Source organism: Zonotrichia albicollis, chromosome 2, assembly GCF_047830755.1.
Source record: "Zonotrichia albicollis isolate bZonAlb1 chromosome 2, bZonAlb1.hap1, whole genome shotgun sequence".
NCBI lineage: Eukaryota > Metazoa > Chordata > Aves > Passeriformes > Passerellidae > Zonotrichia > Zonotrichia albicollis.
The window spans coordinates 84,713,581-84,725,771 of record NC_133820.1 but is presented as its reverse complement, the minus strand read 5'-3'; the positions used below and the strand labels follow the sequence as shown (position 1 = coordinate 84,725,771).

Here is a 12,191-nt window from a genome sequence, read left to right as displayed (position 1 = left end):
CCAGCTTAAACCAGAATACATCTAATTTTGCATAAGAAAAACCTCAAAACTGCACTGTTCCCATATGTTCTCAGTGAACAATATAGATGATGTGACTGCAAAACACTGCAGTGTTAGGGGTAACTCAAAATACTGGTAGTTGAAATCCAGAGTAAGATTTCCAAGGGTTTGCTCATGGAAAAATTAGTGCTTGCACTCATTTGGTGATTGTGCATCCTTAAATAGAAAGTTTTTTCTTTTTTTTTTTTTATTAAAAGAACAAGTCAGGAGGAGAATCTCAATCTTTTTTTTTTTTTTTTTTTTTTGTATAAACAGTTTAACACATGATCTGGAGCTTACAGAAACACTTTCATGAACTTTTTATACAAAATGGACAAAAACCACTATATCAAGCTATTTCTCCTTGACTTGTTGGTTTTACAATGTTTTCAGTATGACATTGCAAAATACAGTTTTTCAGCTGTCATGTTAGACACGTTTTCCTGCAGAATCTAGGTATATATACATTACTATTGCAGACAGTAACAAGTGCATGCAGAGCAATTGAGCAGGAAACATCTATTATGCAGTGTAGGCACTGTATTTTCAGTAGCCAACTGCTGCTTATCTACTTTAGCAATAACACTTTGATGCTACTAAATAATAGATTTTCATGCACCAAAGTATTGCCTGATAAACCAGATTGTTTAATTGTCAGGTCACTCTCTGGCCCTCTTGTGGACAATCTTCAGTTAATTCTTTTCAGGTATTTAAATCCAGGGATGACTCCTATAGATAACAGGCAAAAAATGTTCAAGGATTGGCTCCCTTCACTCCACATATGCCTCTAACTTTCACACAAAGAGCACTGCACCCTGTACTACCACTACTTGTCCTCCTGAAACAAAGAAAATATGAAATGTGCTCAGTTTCACACCAGGAAGGACACAATCAGCTGAGCTTTTCCAGTTTTTAAGCATTTTGACTAGGGAAAAAAAAAAAAAAAAAAAAAACAAATGAAAAACAGAAATAAAAAACCTTTAGGAAAATAATTCTATCTTAAAATCTTCAATCTGGTGTACAGGGAGCTGGCCCTAATGAGGGGGAGATACCATTCTATTTATCAATACATAAAACTATAATGTGCTATAATGAGATTTCCTTTCATCTGATTAGCAATGAAAATTCCTGGTAATCACTCTTACCCATGATGCAACCATAATTTTTGTGCTTTCAGTAGAAAGAAATAAATAGAATACAACTAAAACAGACATCTGTTACTTTTTTTCCCCCTGAAGTTGCACCAAACACACTCCAGTATGCTATGGTGCATATTATACTAACAGAGCTATAATTCTTCATTTTCCTGGAAGAGTATTTTGTTTATTTAGACTTTTTTCCTGGCTGTATATAAAGACAGTATTAGATTGCAAAAAGTACAGTGTAAATGAATTTTCTCTTTAAAAGGATTTTTCTTTTGTTAGCTTTTTAAATGTTAGTCTACTGCTCTTGTAAAGACCATTCCTTGTTGCAATCATATTTAATTATTTTCAGTGTGAAAGGCTGATTTATCTTTCTGTAATGAAGAAGGTAGATGCATTACTCAATTCAACCTTTATGTCTGAAGTAGCCATAGCTTAGTTAGAGTTGCAGACACTTGACTATAGAACAATTGTTCATCAATTCAGTTGTCTTGGTGTTTGAACTAAAGACATCTTGTAGGCCTATAAAGTGGAAAAGGAGAAAGACTAGTGATATATGGCTCAAACTTGCTAACCAGTGCAACGCTTACAAGAAAATAAATCAGAAGTGGAAAAGCTGTTCTTAGGTACTCAATATTTCCTCCACCACTGGTTTTTCCTGCCGATAGCTCTGTACTTTGACCTCAAGTCTTTCAAAATATGCTAAGGGGAAATAAAAAAAAAAAAAAAAGGCAGTTTGACTTCTGGGAGAAATAAAAGAAAGGGAAAGATGAAAAAAACAGGAGGGAGGAAGGAAAAAAAGACACACATGCCTGTATGTAACTATTCAGGCTTTTTAAAAAAATACACTAAAGTTCTAAGACAAATACTTCCTTGGAAGCTGAAGCTTGTAGCTCCTTTAACAAAGTCATTTTTGCCATTTTTGGTGAAGATTTGAAAACTGGAAAGAAGAGTGCATTTTATATAGAATGATACAGGCATCAACAAATAAACTGAGGAAAACTTAAAATGAATATGAATATACCTCCTGTGAAGTAAATTACATTATACAAATCATAAAATGCAAAGGAAATATTATCATCAAGACACCATACCAAATCTGTGGGAAAATGTAATTTTTATCAACATTCAAATGACTGCAATAAGTTTAATCTCTAACTATTTTTATATTCTGATAGCAACTAATAACCCTGTAATAGATTGTGATCATTCAGTACTAAGGTACAATTTACTATCCAGATCTAAAATTACCTTAGTAATTAATTCTGTACAGAATTTTATCAATTTCTTTGCCCTGAGTCTTAGAACTGGTGAGGTGGCACAAAGCAGTCAGTCAAGATATGGATTGTCATGTTCAAAATGTATGTACTCTCACTCAGCTCAAGGGAATGAGTGAACCCATGTCAGTGTGAAGAGTACACAGGAGGAAAGAAATGAGCATGTTCTTAAAATTTGGAAATAAAGAACATTTAACTCCTGATTATCAATGCTGATACAAAATACTAACCCTGCAGCAGCTTTGAACTCTCAGGGCACGATGCATGGGAAAAATTGGTGGCTGAACACTCTATATTATAAAATTAAGAAAATACAACCAGTTCCCTACTGTGCCAACCAGACCACAGAAACAAGAGTATATCCTTTTTTTTTTCCTTTTATTCAATTCAATTCAGGCTTCCAACTTAGTTAAAATAAAGGAAAGTGATTAGATATAACAGATGAATTCTTTATTTTCAAAAGCTCTTTATATTTTCCTCTTCTTTAACACATACAATATTCTATGGCTATTTCAGTGGCAGGGACAGCACTCAAAGCCATCTAATTACATACAGATTGCTCCATGATAATTCTGTTGCAATGGATATATATCACTTGCTTTAAAATTGCAGAAATATTCCCTAACTTGCCTTGCATTCCTTACCAGACTCAACTTCACTTTGATTTAGTTACCCGGACTTATTTTTAGGATCTCTGGGAATAGATGCACTCCTGCTGAAGCCCCCAGTCCTAACAGAACACACTGGATGAACATAAAATGAAGGGAGGGATGGTTTCCTGAAAGGCAATGTCTTCCATTCCTGCTGAATACACATCACAATTGCCTTTAGTAACTGAGTTAATAAACTTTTGCATTAACTCCTTCCGTCTGGAACTAAGCTGCTTGGCTTCACTTTAGAAATGGCTGTTCAATATTACTTGCAGAGGCTTTTTACTGCCATATTCTTTCTCATTATCTGCCTACCCCTACTTTTTTGCTGTTTTTCATCTGCCTGTCTCTTCACAATAGAATCTGAAAATTCTGGGGTGATCTTTTCTCTGTAGAGTGAGCCTTCAAATCTCTGATTACAAAGAGAAGTGTGTCTCCTAGTCCTGGTTACCGTCATGTAAACCCACTGCAGATCACTGAGAAAACTGAGGGCTTGCTGTTCTCACAAATTCCCTTGACACAAAGTCCTGCTGGGCCAGTAATGCATTTTCTGGTATCTTGCACTGTTCTTAGTATCAGAGAATGGACTTAAAGACAAAAATGTATTTCACATAACAGGGTGCATAAGTGAAGACAGATTTTATGTAAATTAAGTTTAAAAGCCTACAGACTTAATTGCTTGAAGTGATTTCTTACCAAGGAAGTGTAAGAGAATTGGCATTGTTAAGCCTGTAGAAGAGTAGGCTTTGGGGAGACCTAATTTCAGCTTTCCAGCACCTAAAGGGAACCTGCAAAAAAGATGGAGAAAGACTTTTTACAAAGATGTGTAGTGATACAAAAAGGGAAAATGGATTCAAACTGAAAGAGAATAGGTTTAGATTAGATGTTAGGAAGAAATTCTTTCCTGTGACAGTGGTGAGGCACTGGCACATGTTGTCCAGAGTAGCTCTGAATGCCCCATCCCTGTGAATGATCACGGCCAGGTTGGATGGGACTTTGAGCTACCTATTCTAGAAGAAGATGCTCCTGCTCAGGACTGGGGAGGTTTGATGATCTCTAAGGTGCCTTCCTAACCAGGCCATTCTATGGTTCTACGACTTTATGATTATGAAAGCTGGTAGAGTGTAATATGCATGAAGACATTTCTCCTGCCTCTTGACAATTGAATTTTGATTAGCTAGGATTACTCTAGTGCTGTGCATGTCAACTAGGAATAAAATGATTGTTAGCACTGGAGAATAATCTGCTACTAAGAAGACTTAATGTGCAATAGCCTGTGTGGCATGGATGCAAATTTTGGATGTTTTAATATGTAAAATGGGCTTAAGGGCTTTGCAGTATGTCTGTATAGACATATTCCTCCAACCAGTATTGGAGCTTAGCATCAGTAATGCAGTACATTCAGCAGTTGAGGATTTTTACCATTTTCTGTGAATGTTCAGTCACACAGTACTATTAATATTTTATGACTCTACATTCATATAATTTTTTTCTGTAACTTGACCTTGGGAATGTTTATATTTTGAGTAATGTATTTGAAAGGTACACAATATGTGGAAACCAAATAAATCCAAGGATTTAAAGTTGTTCCCTTTGACCATGGCACCCAGAAGTATTTGAAACAACTGCCTTGATTAAAGCCAGTATAAAAGAGGAATTCACAAATTAAGTCTGTTGTTGCACAGCTGTTTCTCAAGATGCTGCTATTCACCTTAGTTTAATAAATTTGGAAACCTCTTGTGTCCTGTCACTACCTAAGTACTCTCATTTTTAACTGCAGACAAAAAGTTTCCCATCTGGCCCTCTATACTTTAAAACAAGTGACCATGACACTATTTTTTTTTTTAATAATTATCCTAAGAGGGATAAGGCCACTGAATTGATTTTTACAGTGTAAAAGAAACACTAGGATTACACACACATTCAAAGTCCTTCCATCTCAGGAGGAAGACAGCTTTTTGAGGTAGTATTCAGCTGAAAAAGCTACTAGGAGCACCAACTGCTAAGAGACTGGAATGTAATTGGAATGTTACCTTGATTAGCAGCACTGAAATCAACCAGTAACTTAGACACAAATGTAATTAATTCAAAAATTAATGAAATTAATGAAAAATAAATTTTGCTTCTTCTCTCTCACATACAGCTGAATTTTGTTCATTGAACTCACATTTTTTACTTATGAAAGTGCTGTAGGTTTTCACGGATTGTTCCCAGTCCAAGGGACAAGTGTGGCCCACAGTTCTTGTTGGACCTTGCAGTCCTCACCTCTGCTGTCTCTAGTGTGGATACAGACAAAGCAGACATCATGTCACCATGCTACTCCTGCACAGGAGCAGCCTGACCAGCAAGGTGACTCAGTGATGACTAAACACCTCAGCAGTTTTTTTCTCACGTCTGCATTTACTCAAACTTTCAGAACTACGAGTACACTATGAGGCAAACATCGTTGAGTTCCAGGAGGCATAAACATTGTTGCTAAACCCACAATGAAATCCCACCACTAAAATAATAAAATTAAATATGTGTTTGAAAACTTAAAGTTCAAAAATACCGTATCAGCAGGTTTCAAAAACCTAGCTCATAACAATTCTAAAATTTTTCTCTCTAAAACAGGAAAACAGTAGATATGTACAATTTTAATGAGATATGATTACCTTTTCAGTTTCAGTGGTTAATCTTCTATTGAGCAGAAACCACAGATGTCCACCTCACTCCTTCTTGACATATTTTGTTTCATTTTAGCACATTAACTGTCTCAAAGTGTCCTGCTCCGGAAATCTGAAGATTGGTGACCTGCTTTTTTTTTTAATGCCAAATGTACTATAGATTTAGTCTTGCATCCCTTCTCACCTGTGCTAGGACATAAAATAGAATCAAAAATCTTCACCATTCCTTGTGCAGACCTCCTATGGAAGATAGGAACAGTTTTTGTTTCCAATCTACTCTTGATTTGATTTTCACACTCTGTTTTAGAGAACAGCATCATTAGCCTTCCTATTTTTTTTTTAATCTCATCTATAGGGGACAATATGTTGAATGTGCAGATAGGTTTCTGCTGACCCCACCTAAAACAAAGCCAAAAAGAAGACATCATTCATCTCTGAGTTAAAAAGCATCCATACTGCTTTCTACCTTCTTTTCAGGAATTGGGTTATATGCATTGACTATTGCAGGGTAAGGAAGGAAAAACAAGTAAAGAAAGGCATGGCAAGACAAAACCATACAAGCTCAAAAGTCTTCATTTGGCTACGAATTATGAAATTTTTGTTTGTTTTTTGTTTGTTTTGGGGTTTTGGTTTTTTTTTGTTTGTTTTTTTTATTTATTTTGGGTGGTTTTTTTTCTTTTTTTTTCTTTTTTTTTTTTTTTGGGGGGGGGTGTCCTTCCTTCCTTGTTCCTTCCATTCTCTCTCTCCTATTTTATTTTAGTGGTGTCAAGGCAACTCAGAAGAATTAGAACAATACATGAAGATATAAGAAATCAAACTTCTTTTCTCAAAAAAAAGCAAAGCCTGAGAGGATGGATTTAAATCTTGACTGAGAATGTGATGTACTTGGAGATTGTAGGAACTGTAGGAACAGTGGCATTTCCTTGTAGTGGGCAGGTTCAGTGCAGAATGACTACAGCTATGAGACAAAAATGCAGAAATGTGTCTGTTAAATAAGCAAAAAGTTTGGACTCCCTGTACGGTCACCCTTGACATCAAATCATTTTTGGAATAACAAATTCACTATGAGAACTGACTTTTAAATAGATGTAAGATTCTCATTTCTTTGGAGAATAAATATCAGCAAAACAGCAAATGAAGAAAATTTTTCACTATCATCTATCTATCTATCTATCTATCTATCATCTCTATCTATCCTAATTTGAAAATGTTGGGCTTTGTCTGTGTATTGTTCTGGTTTTAACAAAAATTTTGTGAAAAAAGTAGCGTTCTGCCTGAGCACAGTCTGCTTTTTGTAATGTAATAGAAGTATTTGGCTTTTATTTATAAATGGTTGGTCCTAAATAATTCAAATAAGTATTTAGGAAAATATTTTCATTTCCAAGCTCAGCTTTTAATTTTTGTTGCTACTGATGAGAGCAATATGCATGGATGAAAATAAAAATTAACTTTTTTTAATGTTAAATCTCATTGTTGATATTTTTATGTGTGAAAAAAGTATCTTTCATTCTAGAGTTTAATACTCATAGTGCAAAGAAGATGAGTCAGAAATCTAGCTTGTCTCTCTGAAGGATTAATAGTGTGTATTTGTGTTGTATTCATTAATGCACTCCAAGACACCTCTTCAAAACTAGACCAAATAAAATTCATTTAATTTCACTTGACTAAAAAAGATGCATTTATTTTCCTGAAGCAAAGACTTGTCATACATTCATATGTTCCCATCCTTCCCCTAGAGAACACATATGTCACCTCCATGCTGCCTCAGCCCTCTGAGGGAATAATAATTTTTAATAAGACTGCTATAAAAAGACAGTTAATTTGCATGTGAAATGCCCTGTTATGAGAGCAATTATAAAGAACAACCATGATTACAGATATCAAAGCAAACAACCCTGAAAACAATTTTATTGTCAAGACAACGCCATCAGAACACTACCAGGTAAACATGGTATATCAATTGTTTACTCATGAGACAGAACACAATCAAAACCAATCGCTACAGTAGTGGAAACACTGTAGAACCAAATGTCCTTTGAAGAAAATAAAACTGACATATTTGGAGAAAAATAAACCATACTTGTATTGTTTTACCTTTCTTCAGACACTTTAATTCCCTTTTTGTTCCAGAAAATATTGCTGGATCAGATATGGGCAATTATACAATTATATCCCACTTGTGAAATCAGAAGTTTACTATATATATATATATATATATATATATATATATATATATATATATATTTATTTCGTGTTTAGAACTGGATGATGTGTGTTTATTTCATTATGTTCTCCCCCAAAGGAAAGGGCACAAAGGCAAAATATTGCTTTTACTGGTGGTGGATGAACACAGTTTTATATTTTGGATTATTGGCACTTGTCACCACAGAGTTAAATGTCACAACCTCTGTCTAGAAGGAAATAGTAGAAGATAAAGTAGTACCTCATAAACCATGCTTGCCTGTCAAACACAGATAGCAATACCTGTCAATAGTAAATTAGAGTCTATTAAAGAATAGTATTATAACTGAATTGTGTGGATTTAGAACACTACTAATTACATATTTTTCCATAAAATGTATAATTTCAACTTCCTGACATAGTGTCCACTTGGAAAAGCGTTCACTAGATATGATTATACTTATTGGAAAACATTTAGATAGGAAGATTTTGACTGAGACACTTTCAAAGGCACTGACCTTTTCCCACTGAGGAAATGTAGGCTTATTTCATAATAAACAGCCTACTAAATGCACATAATCTAGGCTCATTAGGAGTCTTTAGTTCATATCTTACAAAGTGCTGCTAATTTCCTAAAAAGAAGCAATACGCTGTCTAAATCAAAGTCTCTGTCACCAGGGTACTTCTTTAAATCCTAACACATGTTTTTTATTAACTCAATAGCTGAACTGCATAGGCAGTTACCTTAAGATAGATATGCTAAAGATTTATAATAACACATAATCTTTTAGATTAAATTGCCTCAGTTCTGCAGAATAGCTGTGCAGATACTTCACAAAGAAGCAAGGCACTGTTTGTCAGTCAGATGTGCACTTCTCACACTATAAAACCCACACTGGATATTTGCTGACATGAACCTGTACATCTCCCTGGTAAGATTTTCCTGACATCTTTTTCTTGTAGTCATTTTGAAAACTATTTCTTAAAGACTGTATAAGACATTGATATTCTCTCATGAAGGAGAATCATTTTTACCTGGAATTAAAATAAGTTTTGCCAATGTAGACTTCCTTCTAGTACGTTGGTTTGTTCCACTTAAAAGTACTATATATATCCTTAAAAGTAGTACTTTTATATATAGTACTTAAAAGTACTATATATATCCTGCACATTCAAGCTTATAAACCAGTCCTTTATTCAGTGCTATAAATACCGCATTTGGGCTAAAAATTTGTATACGTCTGCTGTGCAAATTCTTCTTGTTTTTGCAATGCTTGGGAACCCCATTGTAACTATTTTCCAAAACACTGAGTGTGTTGTTTTGTCGAACATTGCACATGGCCTTTTTTTTGTCTTGCTATTTGTTTGTGTGACTTCAACTTTGAATTCAGTAAACACCTTTCTGATTTCCTTTCCCTTTAGTAATTAGAAATTATCGTTATTACTACAGGACCTGAGTATCATAAACACTACATGTGCTTCAGTCCAGACTTCATGACTTCTTTGCTTGCCAAATCCAATTTGAAGGGGTAATTCTGGGTCTCTCATCTGACTTTGAGTGTTTCGTTGCATTATAATCTGATCTGCCATTTCAACTCCCAAATTCAATGAGACTCATACTTCAGTCTTATGTCTGGGACAGATTGCTTTATGATTCATTTCTGCATCTTGCTTGAAAAACCATGAATCGATCACAATGATTGCTACAGCTCTGTAGCACTCAGAATCTAGCAATGTCTCTTGTGCCTGAATTAAATTAAAATTTTGAAGGAAAAAAAACATAAATCAATAACAAACTACAGCAGATATAACATTAACTGGTATGTCTTCCTTCTGGTGCCAGAATAAAATAGTCTGAACTTCCACTGGCCGTTGTCTCTACATTTAAAAGTTATTCAAAAGTTTGTTTGGGGTTTAATTGATTCATTAACTGAGATTTTACTAAAATCAAATGTTAAAATTTTCTAGTGGCTCCTTGAAAATGTGCTTTACACTTAAGAGTTCTTCAGTTTCCAGCGGGTTCCTTAGTTTTCTGGCTGCTTGCATATTTCTTACACATCCCAAGGATTAATATTAACCCAGCTGCTCCCCAGCTCCAAGAATTTTGTCATAGTCATAGAGTTTTCAGTCCCATCACCATTTAAATTCAAACATCTGTGGTCAAACTTTTAGAAGTGCCATGAATTAATGCTGGTGAGAATTCCCCTACTGGTCTTCTTGTCCTTGGCATCCATGGATGTGGTTACAGATAAACTCAAAAGTTGATTAAAGCTGAGTAAGAAACAAAAGCAAATGGTTCTGGTCAGAAGAAGGATTTACACAAGGTAGATAACTGATTACTTTTAGTCTGGCATTGCTTGTGATAACGTGAAACAAAAATGTCATGTGATATTTTTAATCATCTTGCATTCATTGTCACAGCTCTTCAAAATAATTTTCTTACTCCTCTAGCAGGAAAAATTGAATTCCTCTTAAGAAGGAGCATCTACGTGTTAAAAACTGTATATATATTTTTCCTTTAATTCTAAAAAATAACTTTACTGTGCTAGAAAATCCTGTGATACACAAAGATTTTTAACAAGTATATTGGGTATTAAAGTCTACTTATTATCTGGTTTATGCCTCTAGAACAGAATGGAAAAAGACTGGGTAACAGAAATAAGAAACCCAGGTTTAGAAAATTAAAAGCCTTTGGATTAGATCTGCATGAATTCCACTAGATATCATCAGTTGTGTTCGGATGATAATAAATGTCTCCATTTACCTTCCAGGTCAATTAACAGTTTTGTGAGGACTCTGCAGTGTTGGTGAACACCTGACTAATTTTCTAGTGATTCATATATATCTGCAGGACATGGTCAGGAGGAGCAAAATACAGGAAACTGCTAAACAGATGCTCTAGCTGTGAGAAGTACAAAAACCATGTTGGTGCAAATTGGTTAGCTGCTGCTTTGTTTCTCCTTTTATTGGGTTTGCATGGCAAGGTTTTGATAGCAGGAAGGCAACACGGCTGCCTTCTTTAAGAAACTGCCAGAAGCTTCCCCTATGTCCAATGGAGCAAATGCAGCTCCAAGACAGACACACAGCTGGCCAAGGACAAGTTCATCAGTGACAGTGGTGACGCATCTCTGACAGTGTATTTTGGAAGGGGAAAGAGTTACTGAAGAACAGCATTTTCAGTTGGAGTAAGGAGTGAAAATATGTGGGAGAAACAACTCTGCAGACACCAAGGTCAATGAAGAAGGAGGGAAGCAGGTGCTTCATGTCGCTGGCATTATATACATTCACAAACTGAGATGGGGCGCTCCAAACCAGTGTCATGAGCCATTTCTTCAGCACATCAGTCTCAGTGCATTGTTAGGACAATGGAGACAGATTATGTTAACAGCTCTCTGATCCAAAGGAAATGCCAAGGAGGCATTACAGCATTGCATAAAGCCATCTCAGCCTAGATTTCACCAATCACACATAGAGCAAAACATATTGACGAGAATTCTATCCAATCATATGAAACACACGTAATGGTAGTTAACACAATGGCTCGTTCATGAGAGACAAAGCACAGAGACTCATTCCTACTAACCTTCCAAAGATATACATTAAGCAACCTTGTTGCAATCTATAAGGTCAGCTTACAGAAGTCTATTGTGCTATTTCTCACGTCTGCTCTACTGCTTAGAAAATTTTTTGCTGTATTTGCAATATTCACAAATCTGCTTTCAGAGGCCTGTCCTTTTTAACCACTTGTCTAAAAACCCTCTAATTTTATGAATCTCAGCACTTCAGGTGCCAGAGGTTCTACTACATCCCATGGTGCAGACCATGGTGAGGAAGCTGTGCCCCTGCAGCCCGTGGAGGCTCATGGTGGAGCAGAGATCCACCCACAGCCTGTGGAGGACCTGACACTAGAGTGAGGGCATGCCAGAGGAGGCTGTGATCCCTTGGGACACCCAGCCCAGAACAGATCCTTAACACAGCCTGTGGACTTACCGAGAGAGGAGCCCACAGTGGAGCAGGTTTACTGGCAGGGCTTGTGACCCCACAAGGGAACCAAGGGGGAGAAGTCCATTCCAGAAGGACTGCACCCTCTGGAAGGGACCTATATTGGAGCAGTTTGTGAAGAACTGCAGCCTGTGGGAAGCACTGTATTGGAGAAGTTCATGGAGAACTGTCTGCCATGGGAGGGCCCCCTCACTAGAGCTGGGGAAGAGTATGAGGAGTCTTCCAGATGAGAAG

At 36.1% G+C, this 12,191-nt stretch overlaps 1 long non-coding RNA gene across 2 annotated transcripts in view; it reads right to left on the bottom strand.

The window, feature by feature from the left end:
• The window catches only part of LOC113459343 (uncharacterized), a 131,940-nt gene that overhangs the window by 65,289 nt on the left and 54,460 nt on the right, over positions 1 to 12,191 (bottom strand). Inside the window, exons 1-3 of one of the 2 annotated variants that reach the window (XR_012579275.1) lie at positions 5,763 to 6,140; positions 5,276 to 5,384; positions 3,805 to 3,896 (exon numbers count right to left, since the gene is read on the bottom strand). This is a non-coding gene — a long non-coding RNA (uncharacterized LOC113459343). Of the gene's footprint in view, positions 1 to 3,804; positions 3,897 to 5,275; positions 5,385 to 5,762; positions 6,141 to 12,191 lie in introns of those variants that run through there. The other variant, XR_003380493.2, reaches the window with a different exon arrangement.